General features: G+C 37.1%; 1 pseudogene; it reads right to left on the bottom strand.

The window, feature by feature from the left end:
- Nucleotides 1-659: 659 nt before the first annotated feature.
- Nucleotides 660-12525, bottom strand: LOC104401261 (annotated as a pseudogene).
- Between the last annotated feature and the right edge of the window lie 5194 nt (nt 12526-17719).

Raw genomic sequence — 17719 nt, 5'->3', positions numbered from 1 at the left:
TGTTCGCTCCTGCCAAACCATTGTGATCAGTCTTTAAAAATACTAGATGTTTACAGGGCTATTATGGCTATCTTTAAAATGTACTTAAAATGTTTTATCTATTATGACCCATCTGTACTACTCCCAGGGACACCAAGTCCCAGCTTGCTGGTTGTCCTTCAATTCTAATGCTTTGGTGCTGCATGGTTATTAGATTCCAAGTGCTGCATGGTTATTAAAGTCCAAGCTACTTTAGTCATTAATTTTCCTACAAAAGTAATATGAAATAATATGATGACGCTGAAGAGGCAAAATCCTGTTTCGCCTTCTTTAGCTCTTTGTTCCATAACTGAACTCAAAGGAGAAAAGCTTTCTTACAAAAGTTCATTGGCAATGAAATAGTATCTTTGGAGATAGGAGTATTACTCAAACACCAGACAAGCAGCTAACAGAACAGAGGTCCTAGACATACTCTGCTTCCTCTCAAACTTTGATGAAGTCTTCAAAGATTCGCCAGTGTGTCATGCTGACACCAGAAAATTCTGTTTCTGTGTCCTTTGATGTCTGCATTTCTTCCTTGTTTTTGTCAATACTGACTGAATCATTAATGCTAGTGAAAGTAGACAGCTGCATTTCCATTACCCGCTTTTACTTGTTCATCAGGGAATGATAGTTGCTTGTTACCGGGCTGAGTTGCTATGATTGCTGAATGAGAGCCATGGGTCAAACCTGTACCAGAGATCAAAGACACCTGGTTTATGGCATGTTGCTCCTGAACAGGACTGCAGCATCATTAATCAATAGATCATCTTTTCTAGAATTTCTTGATCAATTGTTTTAGCAATATTACTGATCTGGTGTGGATCTGTGGTCAAGATACACAATTCCACAAACACTTCCCGGTCATCAATTCATAGTGCTGCAGGTCCCAGGAAGTTGACAGCATCCTTACAAAGCATATGTGTTGTTACAGGAATCTTCACAGGCACAGTCTGGGAAGCAGTGTGTGACTCCAGGTCCTAGACCAGGACAGGAAGGATCACTGCTGTTGTACTCCACCAAGAAGTCTGATCTCCGTGTCTCATTTTTGTCTCCTCTCAGCAGTGGCAATGGTGACATCCCATCCACCTGGGTCTTTCTCAGATCATACGCTGGGATATCCAGAATAGTGGGACCCAGGTCAATATTTGCACCAAGCATCTTGTTTGTCTGATTTGGTTTTATCCCTGTTCCTCAAACTAATGGTGGCACTTTGATATCAAACTCATGCAGCTGCCATATGTCTATTGTCAGAGAAAGCTGGCCAGTGTGGAAGCCATTGTCTGATGTGTAAAATATGTATGTGTTGTCTAATTCTACATTCAGTTCCAGTTTCTTCACTAGCTTCTCTATCAGGTCATCTACTGACAGCAGAGTTTGCCACCTCTTTCTATAAGCATCAAGAAACTATATTGAAGAGTTGGCCATTGGAGTCTTTGCTTGTCAAATTAACCAGTGCTTGTGCTTCTCAAGAATATTAAAAATGCTGTTCAAGGCTTTTCAAACTTATTTTATTAGAAGAAATTGATGGGATAAGCAAAGTCAAAGTAATGGCCGGTGTTATACAAAAGGAGCAGCACTACAGGGGCACTGGAGAGGAGTGTCAACTATTCTGAAACTGCAAAACTGAGTATGCAGCACAGATAAACCTGGCACACTAGTCCGGATAGTGGGAATATGGGAGTGGGATGAGGAATGCAGTTGGGACAACAGGGAATACCACACCTACGCAATGGCCAGGGTGGTCCACATCTGGTTCTCCTCAGCAGAGCTTTGTGTATTGGGATTTGCTTCTGGGGTAGAAGATAACCCTCAGCATTGGAGAGCACTATCCCACCCATGCCCGTGTTCACTTGTATGTGGGCTTGGGGTCACTGGGAAAGATGAAAGAATCAGAGATTCCACCCTTGATACCAAACAGCCTTCGTTCTGCTTTGAGAAAAACATTTCTTCAATGCAGCTTTGTGTACAAAGCAGAATTAGTATCTGACTAAGGACATCCCTTTTCCCATACTTTGGACTTTAATCATTAATGTTCTTCATATCTTTCTGTACATTGTTTGCTTTCAGTCTGAATGGCACTCAACTTCCCATATGACAGAAAAGCAAGGAAAATTTGATACCAAACACTGAGAAAATATGGAGGAGTTCTCAAAAGTATCATGTATTTTTGCCCTACTCTTACTTGCCTTTGGAGAAAGGAGACTAAGAGGTTACCTCTTTTTCTGACCAACTACGGCCTTTCTTACATTCTTGTAATTGAGATTTTGGAAGTAGTACATGAAAATCTCTCCTACAGCAGTAAGGGGAAAAAGTGGTATAGAAGGTACATGGAACAGAAAATGGGAAATCAGAAATGAAAGTATGTAGAAAATACAGTTTTAGAAGAAGGGTTGGAGGAATACACAATAGAAAACCTTTTCATTCTTTCCACCACACATAGTTTAAGGATACCAAATCACTGGTACAGGTTGCTGAGGCACTGGAATGGGTTGCCCAGGGAAGTTGTGAATGCTCTATCCCTGGCAGTGTTCAAGGCCAGGTTGGACGGAGCTTTGATAAAACTGGTCTAGTGTGAGGCATCCATGCCCATGGCAGAGGGGTTGGAACTAGATATTTCAAGGTCCTTTCCAATCCTAACCACTCTATGAATCTATATAATTTACTGATTTCTACCCATATAAAGTAAATCAAAATTCTAAGCTTCCAAGAAGAAAAATATAAATTTATTTTCATTAGTTGTTTTTTGGGGTTTTTTGGTTTTTGAGTTTGGGGGGCTTTTTCCACGTGAAGTTACCTTGAGATTTTTGAAGTAAACTTAGCTGTGGCATGTAATTTAACTTAGTTGCATTAGAAATCAGTGCTTTTGAAACTTCTTTTACATGGATTCCAGCCTTGTCTCCTGGGAGACCCTGGCTCTTGCTGTTCCCTGATTTGTAAATCCACAGACAGAAAAGGGTTGTCCATAGTTTCACATTATCTTCACAGTATAAAGAGATATATTATTAGTATGAATCAGGGTTAAAGTGAACTAATTTATATGCAGTTTTATTCTATATTGGTTAATGAAAATTAGCCTTGTCTGCGGTAGTTCCAACTTTGGACACGAGAGGTAGATATTTTCACATGGAACTTGCAGCAAATACTCAACATTACTAAACAACTTGTTACACTCCAAGATAAGCAGTGATTGAGAAGATGTAATGTGGAGAATGGGGTAGCCATGAACTGATTTATAATCAGCTACTGTGCCATGGGGATCTTAAGACTTCAGAGAGGATGTAGTGTCTTGTGAATGTATTGTTCTTCAGACAAAATATAATTCTGTGGGAGATGGAAAGTATGTGTCACTGGCACTCAGCTGCCCTGCACTGATTCTAATGATTTTCTGCATGTGTTGGGACTTCTTTGTGAGTTGTTTCTTGCTATCTGCAAGTTAAGCAATGAATGACTAAAAGCCAAAAGTAGCTGTACACTCAGACACTACTAAGTTTTAACACTGTTATGTTTACATTATGATGTGGTTGATTTATTTTCTTTTTTTTTAAATAAGAAATCGTAGGGAGGAAATACTTGAGTCTATTAAAATATTTAACTTTTTAATATTGTGAGAATTTTAAAAGCAATGCATTTGCCTGTATTTGTTTTCTGTAGGGACACACACACATTCCCTGGTTAACTGCTACCTAGCAGAAGGATTGTCAATGACAATTTTTTTAAAAGGGACCATGAAAGATTTTTGTATTAATGCAAACACAAGCACTGCTGTACATATGGACCTAAGTCAGATTATTATGCTTAAAATATTATCTGTATTTTAATAGTCTAAGAGTTATCTAAACATGATTTTCTTTTTCTATTTCTATTTCTTAAAGGGCATCAACGTAGGCTTTCAGCATACTTTTTCAGATGTGTTACACAGACTCGCAGTATCCAATGTAAAAACTAACCTTTTTCATTCTACATTTATCACCTGAGATGACCAATATAGTCATCTATATTTTTTTTCCAAACTGCCATTTCGACATGTTATCTTAAGGTTTTATTTGTGTTGTCAGCAAAAAATTGTATGGAGAATAATACTTACTTAAAAGGAGTGTGAATTTTTAAGTAACTAATTGCTGTTAATTTTCTGAAATTTCTGGATAAGTTCCTTTGTTCTGTTTCATTTATGTGACAAGCCTAACTTTTTCTGTGATGGAGCCTTCCAATATTTAGAGCATCAGTTTATGCAGTTACTTTGTGTTCACTATGAAAATTGACCACTGTAGAATCCTGTATCCACTATATTCACTTTCTTCAGGTGTCTTCATACTGAACTGTATCAGTTCAGTTTTGCTTTCAAGTTTGATGGTGTAAGTACATAATCCCTGACACAGCAGATAATCTGTAATTGCAGTCTTACACAGTGTAAAATACCAAACAAAATAAAACTAGCCTTTTTTTTGGTCTTTGTAACATTCATTGGCTTGCCAGCCATCCACTATACTCCAGCAGGTGTTCAGGCTGTTATAAGTGAAAGTGAAGAAGGATTGAAGTAGCATGTTTGGCAATACTCTTAGAAATTTTATCCTACTATCTCACATCAGTAAGAGCATGAAGAGAGTTTGTAACAAAATGCAAATTCTGCATGAGGAAGACAGCATTAGTTCAGGGGGTTTACTTGAAAATTTTCACTACATACATTATAACACTAGGTAATGTTAATTTTATAAATTTCTTCACACACATAAAACATTTTCCACATAAAAGAATCACATAATCTCATAAATATGAAATCAGCTGTGGAACGATAACTGAAGAAAACCCAGCTTATGCAGTTTTGGACTTCCAAATTCACTTCTTTCTTAAGAAACTCTTAAGATGAACAATAAAAATAGACTCTATTAATGCAATGTTAATAATTAATTTAAGCAGAAAGAACGGAATGAGACAGGCTTGCACAGTAAAGCGCTATCACTGATTTGGGGTGTTTCTAGAAACTTCTGCTAGCACAGACTGATTAGAAACTTGGCAAGTAAAAAGTACAGGAAAACTAGTCCAGCCTGCAGGAGTTGAATGTGACTTTAAATCAACTGCCTTTCTTATCTGCCAAAAATGGCTGTCCCATGCAGACACCACTGACGACCCCTATCCCATCACCCAGGCAGCGAGAAGCCGGGAGGCAGTGCATCTGCAGTCCTGTATTTCAGGTTGCAGGCTGCTTCTGTCAGCACACATCAAAACAGTTTTGCAGGGGTTCTTTTTTTTTTTTTTTTGGCTTCACAAACTGGCCCACTTGACACCGTTTTAGTAACAAGGTTCAGAGTGCAGCTGGCATCCTGGATCTTTACTATGTAGAGCAAGAGCAGCCTAATGGGAGGCTGAGTCACATACCATAGTACAGTAGTATATAGAACAATACATAAACTACAGATTATGAGCATGTAAACTAGCTTCTGCACGCATAAACTTGCCTATGATGTGTGGTTGGTTGTGTGAGGCAACTAGTCACAATATATTTATGCAATAAATGCTGAATGCAGTAAGTTTCACCAGGAAACTGAAGCACAATAGAGTTACAAAGTTTAGAACTTCTGAGCTAGACTGGGTTCCTTGTTTGAGTACCCAAAATGTAACAGTCAAAAAGGTAAATGAAGCTCACAGAACCAGTGGGAAATAATGGGATGAGGAATTGTGATCGCTACTTCAAACTCAACATCTGCTACTTTAAAATAAAGTGTGTGGTATTTGAAGTGCATAGCACTTCACAGTTTTTAATGTTTTACAATAACAGGTTGAAAAACCTAAACCTAGCAGAACTTAGTTGAGGCATTGGACATTGAGAAATGTTACGGAACAGTGCCAACCTTGAAAAATAATTCCAGCTATTGGTAAAATGTGTATGTTTTACAAACTTAATTTTTAACTATATTCTTTGTATTTTTTCAGACATTTAATCTCATTAAATGAGGGCTTAAAGTAAGATATTAGCAGTGAAAATGTAATTCAATAGTGGAGTGTTGTTAACAGTAGCTCTTCAGTGACTATGCAGACAGCTGTGAAAACTTAATAAAACAGTAATTCCTCATATATATTGCTATTTCAGCACAATGTAGACTCAGATGTTTAATAAAAATAATTACTTATATGGCTCCAGTTAGTCTTTTTATCATGAAGTGGAGACTTGATATGGCTTTCTGTTGACTTACTAGTTTAATTAAGATGAGCTGTAAAAATTTTTGTTTGTTTGTTTGGGGATTTTTGCTTCATTGTTAACTCCATTTAAGCTATTGTCCTTCCTCCTCTCCAGAGCAACTGCTGTATAGTTCATTGTTCAACAATGTAGTCCTACCAGTGTGGCCAAAGTACCATGTACATGATTTAGACGATTTTAGAATGAGTTGATTTCAGAAAGAAGCTGTGTTTCCTCATCTGATCCCTTTCATAGACCAAGTTATAGAATATGCGTAGACTTCTATTTCAAGCAAAAAGTATTCTGTACTGTGACTGTGATTTTCAGATGTGTTTCTTGGAGGATGAAGCTCATTGCTGCTCTTCCAGGACTGCCCTTCTGCAATTCACTTCTGCCAAATTGTGCCTAGGCACAATTTTGTCCTACTTAAAAAAAGATGAAAGTTAAATCCCATTGTCCAAGCTTTTACAACTGATTATACACAGTTCAGTAAGTGGAAGGATCCCATTTAGGCTCTTGCCCAAAATGAGAAATAGGAGGATATTTAGCTCTTCTTACTCAATTGAATAATTCTGTTGTGCAGATTCTGTGGTAAATCATTTCTTTGTTTCCTGTTTTAATTTCTCTTGTCTTTCTCAAATTACCAGAGATGCTGTATTCATTTGCTTCATATGAATGCATGTAATAAGCAATGATTAATCTTTGTGAACAAAAGCTAGCTTTGGAAAAATAATTTCCTATTTAATAATGATAATATTGCTCGTTCTACCACCCTAACTTAGTATCTCCCTATTGCAAATCCTGAAAAACAGTAGGCACTATATAATTCAGAAATTAAAAATAGATGAATGCTTTCACTGATTAGGCTGTATGAACATAATTTTCAAGGTTGTATTTGAATAGCAAGGGACTACGCAAGCAGATATTCTTTGCTCAGCCTGGCTAAACTTTTGGAAATATACTGCCCAATTGAAAATATTCTCTGGAAAGATACTCAGTGCACAGAAGTGTGTGCCAAATGATAATGCTTTCAGAAACACTATTGCAGCAAATCAGACAGCTACAGTTATTACAAAACATTAAAAAGAAAAGCTATTCCTGAGACAGCAGTCTTTTTTGATGTAGTGGTTATGGGACAGACCTTAGCACCAGCAAAAGGACACAAAAATTGAAGAGAAATATTATTAATAAAATTAAGACAGATTTGCAGATTTCCATTGCTTTCCCAGAGGATTTGTAAACTGTTCTAGAAAAAGGCTAGCGATCATCACCTAGCAATTATTTCTTACTAGAAAGAACAACAAAGAAAACAAAGGTATCAGTGACCCTTATGATGGAACAAAAACACAAGGAGTAGGATTTATTACTGTAGACCAAAGAATTTTATTCTAAAATAGACATCTATGCTTGACACTCCCTATTTCTGTCTATTATTTTGCCTTTAAGTATAAACAGCGTCCTCAATAAGCAGATTAGGTGTGGAGGGATACATTGTAAAAGAGAGGTTCATTTAGTTAAATGAATACCATCCAAGAAGAAATTGAAAATCTGGACAAGGTTTTTGAGCTGTAGGGCAAGTTTCTGCTCATGGTATGTGTTTGACCATCTGTCTGAAGACTTGTTGGAATATGCAAATGATTGTAGAATTCAGGAACCTTGCAAACATGAGGAGGAAAGGCATGCAAATTTACTGGAAAGCATTCTAGTCCCATGACAAAGGGAAAACAGAACAGAGAAGGCAAATAATTTGTTATAGAACAAGTATGAAAATGTTAAGTTCTGTGAAGCCCCAGTCTCTGTTCCAGGCAGGTAGTTAAAAGAATTAGTAGTAATTACAGGACTATAATATTCAGTTCTGCTATCATTATAAAAAATATTAACAAGAAAGAGTATGAAAGAGACTGAAAAAGCTTTCAACAGAAAGATTTTCACAACTTGGAAAAAATAAGAAAGAAAAAATAGAAACTTGTAACTTCAGTTTGACTGGCTTGTCTTAAGAAAGGTGAAAGATGACTGTATTAGGATGTACTTGTATCTCATAGGGATAGAATACAGGTTAACAAAGAATGAAGTGATACAAGATAAGTGCAATAGAAATTATTTTAAATTAAAGCTATAAAAATAAGCTGCTTATCCATAAAAAGTAAAGCGGCTAGTCATTGAAACAAAAAAAACCCCACATATTCACATGAGGACTAAATGTTTGTTTCCTTCAACAGACTCCACTTGTTTGGCTCAAACATGGATCGACAAAGTTTTACAGGCCATGTTACATGGAAGATCTAAGTCAATGAACTCATGATTACACCTGACCTTTTACAAGTGTGATTCTGTGATTTTCAGGTTTTAGAAAACACACATTCAGTAAAGTGACCGAAGAATCTGAAGAAACCATCATGTGCTTTTTGTCCTATTCTCCCTTGTTCTTTATCTCGAAACAAACACTGAAGAATAAAATTAACCTGAATCTAACTTAAATCTCAAACTGAACATGGAGCTTGTAGACATATAGCAAGATGAGTAAAGCAGATGTATAATACAAATCACCATTATAATAACATAACATTTTATTACTGTGCCAACCAAGTAAATACCTTTGTCCTTCCTAACACTAAAAGTTACCTTATCCTCAGATTTTTGAGTAGTTACCACTATCCTCTCCCTCCCCTCCAGTATTGTCAGCTACTGTATGTAAAAGACTCAACCCTAGTCCTGGAAAATAGTTACTGTATGGTCTGCCTGAGCAATTAATGTGGGTGGCTAATATGTAATAATGAAGATAATGGAAGACAATTTAGTAAGCTGATGAATGTGATGGACAGCTACTTAACTGCACAGGAGAAAGTTAATTCACTACTGAAGTGTGCTTATTTAAGTAATGCTTGTCTGTTCAACAGGCATCTACTTAATAGAGATGCTATTAAGGCTAAATTACAGCAAAGCTGTGAGACATCTCCATCTAAACAAGACAGACAAGTCAAAATGAGTGATGAGATACTCATTTTAGTGATTTTCAGTTTAGCCATTTATGGTAATTACTGTTTGATGCTGTATCTTTCATTGCTTTGTTTTCACTTCATGTTCAGAGCCACCTGATTTATATCAGGTTTTTTTGTTCTAAGTATGTAAGTAATAAGAAGAAACATAGAAGTTTCTAAAGAGTTACTTAGTTGAAGAAGTGATATGAAAATAGGATGAGATAGGAAGCAACAGAAATTAGGATTTAACATGAACTAAAATAGCCTCAATTCCTAGATGAAAATGGGCATATGGGAATAACTTTACATTTTCAGTCTCTCACTGTTGTTACAGAAAAGCTTCAGACTGTAATAAAAGTGCTACCTGCAAGATATAAAATTAGAATAGATATTAAAACCCCTCTGCTGCTATTATTTAAATCTGATTGGTTTTATGGCAAACTTTTGTTCTGGAGCAGAGAGAGGAGTTAAAAGTAAATAAATATAAACATAAATAATAGCCCACAGTAATATAGATCTTAATTACTGAACTTTTATCAAACCAATACCTAATCCACCCAAAGTCTTAAAAACATGGACCAAAGAATTCTAGGGGAGATATAATACTCTAAAGCATTCCTGTGTATTTCTTTTTATCTTCATATTTTTGGTAGCCAAAAAAATACCAATAATACAATTTAATGATTCCAAAGACTTTCACTGCCAAACAGCAGTAGAAGTTAAATGAAACATTTACAAACATTTCTGCAATATCTGGATAGTAATACAAAATTGAAACTCTCTTTTACTTTTATATCAACAGATCAGTATATAGGGGCATTCTCACAAAGTCTGTTATTTTCAGAAGTTATTCTGCACCGACAAGGATGCTGGGGAGGGACTTTTCGTTAGGGACTCTAGTGGTAGGACAAGGGGTAATGGGTTTAAACTTAAACAGGGGAACTTTAGGTTAGATATGAGGAAGAAGTTCTTCACAGTGAGGGAGGTGAGGCACTGGAATAGGTTGCCCAAGGAAGTTGTGAATGCTCCAACCCTGGAGGAGTTCAAGGCCAGGTTGGACAGAGCCTTGGGCGACATAGTTTAGTGTGTGGTGTCCCTGCTTATGGCAGGGGGGTTGGAACTAGATGATCTTAAAGTCCTTTCCAACCCTAACTATTCTATGATTCTATGATTCTATGAACATGGATAAGGATACAATCCAAAACCAGATTCTTCAAATTTCAAAAGGGGATACTGAGTTTGTTTTCCTAATACTCTTGAGATTCTTTGTACAGAATCTTCTCCATTTAGAGCTGGTGGAATGGGAAATTATTTATATTGAATACATATTCTTTATTTCAACAAATAATAAAATTTGTATCTTTATTTTGCTCTTGAAGTTTAAGTCAACCCAAACAATTGTCTTTTATATTGAAGTGTTCATTAGTTTGCTTCCTTGGTACATCACAGTGGTATAATAACTTGTATATGTCAAAAAGACCACTGATGTTTAAACATGTTGTTTTGACTGTGGCTTACATTTACACATTTTCTCTTAATGTTTAAGTTTGTAAAACAGTTCAATTCAAAGTTTATTCTTCATGTATAACATTAACTTTTAAAATTGCTTAGTGCATTTATTCTCTTAAAATATTAATTCCTTAGTAATGCTAAGTTTTATTTAGTAATACTTAGTAATATTTAAAACATAATGACTACTGATATGACATGTTTTTTCATTTAATTGATTAAGGTGTATCACTGAAAAAAACTTGCTTTCTCCACTTTGAAAGAATGGATGAACAATTAAAAGAGGTTGTTTACTCATGGGCCATGTCATGGTTTTACATTAGATTTTAATGTATTTTGTTGCCTAATCTGCCTTTCTTAAAATACAGAAAAGCAATCTGCATTGCAGTTTGCTTTCTTCTTCTGGATGGCTAAAGGTTCAGATTGAGGGTCTGATTTGCCTTCCTATGAGTTCATCATTTCAGTAGTTCTCCTGTCTTAGTTTAGTATTTATACAAATAAAGGATATTTCAGTTAGGCATAAAGTGTGTAGTTCAGCTTTATTGCTTATGCTGGGATTATTTTATTTTCACTTATAAATATGTTATCTTAGTCTTTTATTCCTTTATCAATCAATGTCGGAAGTTGTAGCTTAATTTTTTTTCAAGAGGTCTGGAGGAAATATTGCTGAATATATAGCTTAATGTCACACTATTTTAGTGCAGCATTAAGGGAAATTTTTAAAAAGTCAAGCTTAATTATTCCAGTCTGTCACTAAAGACAGACGAGAGCTTCATTTTGCAGTGAGTTGACCCTGGCTGGACACCAGGTTCCCACTGAAGCCGCTCTATCATTCCGCCTTCTTAGCTGGACAGGGTGAGAAAATATGATGAAAGGCTTATAATGGGTTGAGATAAGGACAGGAAGAGATCACTCACCAACTAGCATCCTCTGAAAAACAGACTTGTCTTGGGGAAATTAGTTTTATTTATTACCAATCAAATCAGAGTATGACAATGACAAATAAAACCAAATCTTAAAACACCTGCCCCTCACCTGTCTCTTCCTCCTGGGCTCAACTGAATCACTCCTAATGTTCTCTACCTCCTCCCTCTGAGTCACAGGGGTATGGGGAATGGAGGTTGCAGTCAGTTTATCACAGTGTCTTTGCTGCTTCTTCCTCATGGTCTTTGCCTCCTCCAGTGTTGGGTACTGCCATGAGAGAGAGTCCTCCATGAACTTCTCCATTGTGAGTCTTTCCCATGCGCTGCAGTTCTTTATGAACTGCTCCAGTGTGGATCCCTTCCATGGGGTGCAGTCCTCCAAGAACAGACTGCTCCAGTGTGGGTCCCTTCCGTGGGTGCATCCTTCAGGAAGGGACTCCTCCAGTGTGCGTCCCTTCCATGGGGTGCATCCTTCAGGAACAGACTGCTCCAGCGTGGGTCCTTTCCATGGGGTCCCTTCCATGGGTGCATCCTTCAGGAACACCTGAAAGTCAGTGGACCCCTCCAGTGCTTTGGAACTTCATCACTGGACAAATGCAAAAAAACTCTGGAAAAACTACTAAAACACTTAAATGAGGTGTGCTGTTGTCCTAGTTATACCAGAGAGGGACAAATCATGGCAACAGGTTGGGGCGGCCCAAGATGGCAACACGCTGGAGCAGTGAGAATGTGGTGGAGAAGCTGGCAAGCTACCAACAGGTCCATCAAAAGGCTGGTACACATCAACTTCTGGACTGACTAAGCTATTTGATTCCTTCAGCAAGTGCCCATTGTACCGTTCGATTTTCCCAGAAGCTGGTGCATGGTAGGGGATGTGATATACCCACTCAATACCCACTGTTCCAGCCTGGGTCCCTTCCATGGGTGCAGTCCTTCAGGAACAGGCTGACCCAGGGTGGCCATGGTGTCACCAGTCCTACAGCAAACCTGCTCCAGCACAGGCTCCTCTCTGCACAGGGCCACAGGTCCTGCCAGGAGCCTGCTCCAGTGCAGGCTGCCCATGGGGTCACAGCCTCCTTTGGGCATCCCCCTGCTCTGGTGTGGTGTCCTCCACGGGCTGCAGGTAGAGATCTGCTCCACCATGGACCTCCATGGGCTGCAGGGGCACAACCTGCCTCATCATGGACTGCGCCATGGGCTGCAGCGCCTGAAGCATGCCCTTCCATCCTTTTTCACTGACCCTGGTGCCTGTACACTTGCTGTTCTCATATATTCTCTCTCCTATCTCCCAGATGCTGTGGTGCACCAGTTTTTTTTCTCCCCCCTTCTTATACATGTTATCCCAGAGGCGCTGCCACTGCTACTGATGGGCTGAGCCTTGGCCAGTGGTGAGTCCACCCCAGAGCTGGCTGGCACTGGCTGTCAGACATAGGGGAAGCTTCTAGCAGCTTCTCACAGAAGCCACCCCTGTAGTTCCCCTGCTACCAATACCTTGCCACACAAACCCAGTACAGAGGTCAGACCTCTAAAGCACGCCAGATGTTGTAGAATGAGCTATGTAAGAACTGAGATAGATGTTTAGGTGTGTTCCTCAGAAAAGAGGTCCTTTAACCAATTACTCTCATCTGTCCATTTCAACATGAATTGGCTTTTTATTATTATTATATAGAGTGCCTTTCTTCCTCCCAGTCAAGTAGGAAGGAAGTTTTATTACTCAGACCATGAAGTAAGTACTCCATATAATAAATTCTGCTTCAAAAATAGTTAAGTTACAGGCAACATACGGTTTTATTTACACAAGACATTACCTGATACAGTGGAGAAAGTCTCAGTAATTCTTTCTCCCTTCCTAGTATTTATGACATCTTTGAAAACTTTGTTTAACTGTGTCCTTTTATGTATTGATAACTCCCCATTCAAATTAGGACAACAGTGTTAGTGACTTTCTGAGTTGGCTGTTTTGAAATGTGTTTGATCTTGGACTTAAAAAAGCTAGCCAGAACTCTTTTCCAATTAATATTGCCTTGCTCATTAGGCTTAGAAATGGGTTTCTTATTAACCAGCATTGGTTTGACCTCTTTTTGCTAACACTTTACAATATCCTGTCAACATTTTAAAGTAATCTGAAAATGGGACAGCTTTCCAAAGGAAGCCTCGTGGGAACCAGAGCTTGCTTGTGAGAATCAACCTGGTGAGAAGCCAGGATGAGAAATCTACAGAGCTGCCTTCTACAGAGATCACCTCTTCATGAGGTCTTCTTTGCTGCATGGTTATCCAGACTCTGAGTTTTTAGTGGTCAGCACCTGCAAATTCTGTAATAATGAGAGCCATGAGGTCTAGCAGCACTGCTAATGATGATCTCTAATGATCTGTCCCTTTATAAGTCTTCTAGAAAGTACCAACATGCCTTCATTCTACAGATAAAAAGCAGTAAACTTACAAAGGAGCATTCCAAGAAGAGGTGATGTTTGACACCATATTTCCAGCTTGGCAGACCAAAGTTTTTCAGCTAAGTAGAAAGGCCTTTCAAATTGATAGGTATTCAGTATATACACTTAGCTGTACCTGCAACATAATTCCTCTCTTATATGCTTGCTTTAGCAGGCAGTACTTACTGGATGCTGTTACAGATCAGGAAACTATATGAAAGCGCTATCTTTCAGTTGTTCCACAACTGATGTGTTAGTTCAGTGGCATGTTATTTCTGTTGGCCAATATGATGGATGTGACAACCAGACTTTCTGACAGAATCAATCACATATACGGCATTTAATGAATTACACTGATGCAGAATATGAAGGTTTATGTGTTGTTTTGGTTGGTTGATTGGTTGGGGTTTTTTTCTTCACTGTTTTATGCCTAACAGCTTTAATATTTCCGATATATGAGACTTGCATTCAACGAAAACAGGCATTTAGCAAATAGTGGAGAGATGTTTCTCTTGCTGTACTGTGTTGTGTGAATGTATTTTGAAACTTTCAAACTTTTCTAGCTTGTATTAGGCATTAACCAAACAGTTCATATTGTTTATAATGGAAATAGTATGATAATACTTTGGAAACATCGAAAATTGGCATGATACATAAATATAAATCATAAGAGATTCAAACTATTGTTTATTTCTGTCTCAGACCAGCTGTTTTTAATTTTAAAACTCATGCAAGGAATTTCGATATTGATATTACATGATATAAATTGTATTTTAAATACTAATAATATAATGTATATGTTTATTATATATTTTAAATGTATAACAGTATTATATAATATTAATGCTTTGGTATAATAAATAATTTAAATCAGTATATATTCAACTGAGTATGTGACATACAACTGTATCTGAAATCAGAAGGGAAAAGCACAGGTCACACACAGAACTATAAATTATGTATTTCTTCATGGCTGGAATTCTGAAATAATAATTTGAAATAATCACATTCTTAACCTGTTTAACTCTAAGCTGTGCAAGTTCTACTCTTTAACAGCTTTTCCTGTCTTGGCTTTAGGATCCTTTCAGATAATCCAGAATATTCATCCTAAAGTCTAATACTTTTTTAAGGGGAAAAGTACAATGCTTTCCTGGCATTCAAGTCTTGAAAATGTAAATTCTACAGGGTAAATAACAATACCACTAAGAATTTAGGGTATATTGCTTACTAAGTCACTGGGTGTAATGTGAGACATGGATTCACAGAATACTTAATAGCTTCCATACATTGCCTCTTAAGTGTCTTGACAGTTCTTTCTACTGCAAGCTTGTATCACTCGGGAGATGGCCCCATAACAATTGTCCTCTAAACACAGAAGTATGTAGGACTAAAGCTGTAGTGGAATGGATGCTTCAGCCAGTGCTAGCCACTGGGTTGTGCTTCTGTGGTGGAAAGTAGTCTTGGTGTTCAAGGCATCCCCTTTCTGTTATACGAAATTCCCCTTAGGTAGGTGGTAGCTGCTACAAGGTCAGAAGAAGACCAGTAAGGGTGACAAAAGGACGATACTACCTAACAGGGGAAGAAGTGCAGGGAAGGCTACCTGTCTTCTCTGTAGTTTTCTGATAGATGTGTTCAGATTAAAATGCATAGAATCCTGATTTAGTCAATTTAGAGCCAACCCACATTATCTTAACTGGAGAACTAGAAGAACTTATGCAGCCAGCTTTCCTCTGGCTTTGAGATTAGCAATAGCTTTGAAGTCATTTACTGAAGAATGAACTCCAAAGCTTTCTCTGTAATTGGGGGCATTCATAATGCTCCCTTTATAAATGTGCTGGTGCCTAATAATGTAGTTTAGTCAGTGTTGCAGGCTTTCCCTCATTTGGGGCCCTAACACGGTCTCTCAACTAGACCTGCCCTGACCTCTCACAATTCATCCAGCCTTAAGCCTTTGCCCCAAGAGACACAGGAATTAACATAGTTTAATGGTATTTTTCAAATTTATGCCTGCAGAGACTGAAGACCTGGAAGCCAGCATACTACAGAGTCTGGACATGCCTGTTTTGACATGTAACAAAAGAGAAGGAATAGAGGACAAACAAGAAATAGAAGAATGTCATTCTTAAAAACCACAGAAGTATCCTAAATCAGGTGGTTACTGATCATCCTATCAGGTCATACAATCTTTAGATCTTGTCTTTCATTGTAGGTAAATATATGCACTCTGGCCTTGAGATGCACGAACAGACTTAACCAGGCTTCTTCCACCAGACAAACACAACTCTGACATACAAATCAGTTGAAGACTTCTTAGATGTGACTATCTGTAAGCCTTTTTTCCTTAAGGATTATTTTTAAAGAAACATTTTCATCTAGATGCTGTCATTCAGATAAAAAAAGTACAATTAACTTTAATAACTATTACATCTAAAGTTTACTAAAAGTAAACTAGCTTTAGAAAAGAAAGAAAGCCTGTATGCAAAAGAAAATGTTTACATGAGATACAGAATTCTAGAACTACTAACAGAGAGACCTGAACTTTAACTAAGTAGAAGAAAAAGTATTTTAAATTGCCAGGATATCCTCTTTTATTCAGATTATACAAAAAATATTATTGGGTTCTGGGAAACACTTTCAGAAATTAACTTGAAATAATGACTATTCAGATGTTTGGAAAACAACTGAAAAAAAAGCCAAGCAGAAAATCCAGAAAAAACAACATTATACATTAACTGGCCAATGAATTCCATACATATTAAGGGAAAAAACAAAAAAAAAAAAAAATAAAAAAAAAAAAAAAAAAAAAAAAAAAAAGACACGGACCTTTCTTACCATATTTACCACTTGTTTTAATTATAAAGCCATTTAGTACAGTTGAGTGAGAACACAGAAGAAGCTGGAGTGATTTACCTATTGGAACTAGAAATTAAAATTTCATTATGACTTTATATTCTTCATACAAAATACCTAGTAAAGTTGGGAAGGATTATAGGAAATAAAGCTTTTTTTTTCAGCATTGAGGATATGAATTAAAATACTGTAAGTCGTAGGTACAGCATTGTGGTTTAAAACAGTAAAGGATGACAGATACCTTCTAAAATGTATACATAATAAACTTAGATATTTTGGCACTACTGTTCCAAAGCAGGAAAACCTGTTTTAATGAAATACAGAATGGCAATTACTTACTCTGATGTAAATGTGAAAATATTATTACCAGTGAAGTGAGCCAGTGAATTCCGGGTATCCATTTTTCTCAAATCTCTCTTAATCCACAAAAGAATCTCAAAGAACTCTATAAAAATAATTTAAAAACTCTTAAAGGTTAAATTTTAAGTTAATATGCAAAATAGAACAAGTGAAACAATGCTGTGGCAAGACAAATCAGGGCAGTGCTTCCACAGAATTCCTTAAGGAAATCTTCTTCAGAAACAGTGATGGAATAGAATTTACTGACCTTGATCTTGTAATATAGCTCAGCCAAATCCTTCAATATAAAAATTATGGCAAGCATGAAACAGTGTCTGGAATTTAAAAGCACAAATAGCAGTATATGGCACTTTGGGCAGTTTGAAATTAGCCAATATAAATATAATATATAGAAAAATACACACACACATTTACATATATAGAGAAAGAGGAAGAGGAGAAAGATGTTTTCACAGAGACAAATTAAAAATTGCACAA

This window comes from Nestor notabilis, unplaced genomic scaffold (genome assembly GCF_000696875.1).
Source record: "Nestor notabilis isolate BGI_N333 unplaced genomic scaffold, ASM69687v1 scaffold14603, whole genome shotgun sequence".
Lineage (NCBI taxonomy): Eukaryota > Metazoa > Chordata > Aves > Psittaciformes > Psittacidae > Nestor > Nestor notabilis.
The sequence above is the reverse complement of the archived record's forward strand: the minus strand, read 5'-3'. Positions and strand labels throughout refer to the sequence as shown.